This window comes from Zingiber officinale, chromosome 5B, assembly GCF_018446385.1.
Source record: "Zingiber officinale cultivar Zhangliang chromosome 5B, Zo_v1.1, whole genome shotgun sequence".
In the NCBI taxonomy this organism is placed as follows: Eukaryota; Viridiplantae; Streptophyta; class Magnoliopsida; order Zingiberales; family Zingiberaceae; genus Zingiber; species Zingiber officinale.
Window position 1 is genome coordinate 22,697,630 of NC_055995.1, and position 2,736 is coordinate 22,700,365.

General features: G+C 34.1%; 1 long non-coding RNA gene across 1 annotated transcript; it reads left to right on the forward strand.

Moving 5' to 3' along the window:
- Positions 1 to 726: 726 nt before the first annotated feature.
- Positions 727 to 1,237, forward strand: LOC121987290. The gene is made up of 3 exons (XR_006113472.1): positions 727 to 770; positions 897 to 983; positions 1,083 to 1,237. It is a non-coding gene; the product is annotated as an uncharacterized LOC121987290 (long non-coding RNA).
- Positions 1,238 to 2,736: the final 1,499 nt, after the last annotated feature.

Here is a 2,736-nt window from a genome sequence, read left to right on the forward strand (position 1 = left end):
CCATGCATGTTGACCTGATGGTGATATGTTTGTTATCTTGCTTCTCAGGAAGTTAGTTATCTACACCATCTGTGCTCGTAGGAAATCTTTGTTCATCATAGGACGTTCATTTTATTGTGCTTGAGTTGACTGCTTGCTGAGTCATTGACTCAGTACACATTGAGAAGTGTAAAGTTTTTCTTATGATGGTAATTCGAAAATTAATTTGTATTCTTATTGGCTTTAAATGAAGGAGATTTGCTCTCCTGTTCTTCTTGATCTTGCTATAGAATTCACGTTTCTAAATTACAATAGCAGGATGTTTTTAGCTTAGATAGTTGGATTTGTATCATATGTAGTTCTTTTAGTGAGAACTCAAAATGATAAAATCATTAGATTCTGATTGAGTCTTTGTTATTTTAGAGCTTTATGTAGATTTCATTTCATGCTTTAGGTTTCGTTCTATGTTTTTCTTCATGTTGTCTTTCATAATGAATAATGTTTTATGTGAATGTTAAGTGCTTGTATTAATTTGACCTTCTATGTTTCAATTTGCACACATTATGATTTCATTGACTCATGCCCATCAAGTGTTTGATTAAATGTCTCTTCCATTATATAGATTTTAGTTGATACACAAGGAGAGCACCATTTCAGAGCTGAAGTTGGAACTCTCAGTCGTGCACACCATCGCCATTTGGTTTCTCTTGTAGGCTATTGTGTATCAGAGAATCAGAGATTGCTCATCTATGATTATGTGCCCAATAGAACTCTTTATTACCATCTCCATGGTGAGTAATGATTTTTATTCTTTTTTTTTTCGGGACCAAGTTAATTCACACAGGTCTTCAAAGTCTACCATCAAATTGTATTTAGTGATGCATGTATTCCTATCCTATCTGGCATTGCTTTTGTAGGAAAAGGAAGAGCAGTAATGCAATGGACCAAGAGGGTTAAGGTCGTTGTTGGGACAGCTCGTGGAATAGCATACCTTCATGAGGATTGTAATTTCTATTTTCTTTCTTGTTCCACTCAGCTTTGTTGACTTGAAATAAATCATACATTAAATTAGAAATTTTTGTCAATTTTATTTCTTGTATCAGGTAATCCTCGGATAATTCACAGAGATATCAAGTCCTCAAACATTTTATTAGATTACAACTTTGAGGCTAAGGTTGCCATATATCTTGTTTGGTGCACTGAAACTGCCAGAACTTTGAAATAGAACTATCTACTTTGTCATCATATGTTTTAAATTCGAATGTTTCTATTTACTTTGAAACATAACTATTTAGTCTGTGTATAGTTGAATTCTTCTGTAAATACTAATACGTAATAATTGAATTATATTGTTTTGGTACGAGTTTGAAATCATTAGCTGAGCTAATTAATGTTATTTTATATGTTAAATTCAAATCTAGACATGGTAAAAGAAAATTAATAGTTTTGTAAATATAAAAAAATGATTTTGTAAATATATTTTTTTTATTTTAAAAAGACAACGCTTTTAAAGCATTGCACAAGTGTTGTCTTTGCCAAAAACAACAACGCTTTTAAAGCGTTGCAAAGATGATGTTTTTGCAAAAAAATACACAACGCTTTTAAAGCGTTGTCTTCGCTACAAACGACAACGCTTTAAAAGCGTTGTCGTTGAGCAGACTTTTAACAACAGTGCCTTTAACAACGCATTTTCAGGCACAAAGACAACGCTTTAAAAGCGTTGTCTATTAGTTTTTTTCTTGTAGTGACGGAAGAGGTAAAGGGAAACCGTCTCTCTTAAGAAAGGCAAACTCATCCCATTCTTGGAAAATCATTTTCATGGCAAGTCATGCATGTATATCGATCATGTTATTGCCATGGGTGATTTGTAACTCATCCGGATCACAACCTATATTTATAGTTATTTGATGATCAACCCTCCAAAAACAATCAATCCTGAGGCTGCTTTCCTGGCTCTCATAAGGTTTTGTAAAAAATTAAAACCGGAATCAAAATCAACCTTATTCAACATAGCCCAAAGAGCATAAAGTTTCACTTTCCTAACAATTCCCTCACTTTCCCCTTTACCAAAGATAGTTTTACTCATGACTCGGTGTAAATATCTAATGACACGATTTTACATATGGGAAGCCTTAGCTCTAGAGGGCTCATAAGGGTGATCCAATCCGGTAATTGAGCTCCAAAAACTATTCCAATTAAACTTTGGGTCAAACCTACGAGAGCCACCGGTGGGCAAGCCAAAACAACTATTAAAGTCACTAAATGTCCACTGAAATTCTTGATTCATTAATCTAAAGTTAATTTTTCCAACATAATCATCCTCATTAGAGTAGTGGACATCTATTGAGCTCAAAACTTCAAAAATAATTCAAGGATATGTGGATAGATGTGTGTATATAATATCATCCCAATCAAAAGCACTAATCATCCAATCAATATCATCTCTAATCCCTAAAACATCTATGGCAGTTGCATCCATATATTGTGTGCACACAATTCTTCTTGCGACAAGAATATCATATTTACCTTTATGTTCATCATTTCTAAAAACAATGCTAAATTCATTGTTGTTACCTTTGTCGCGTGCCATCCTCTTACCTTTGCCCTTTGCCATGACTTTCTCCTCGCCCTTTTCCTTTAATGGTTCCTTTCCTCTACTGGATCCACCACTTCCCTTTCGAAGCTTCTTCAATAAATGTGACATTATGTTGAGTTAAGAGAGGGAAGATGATTAAATGGAGAAGCGAGATCTTGAGA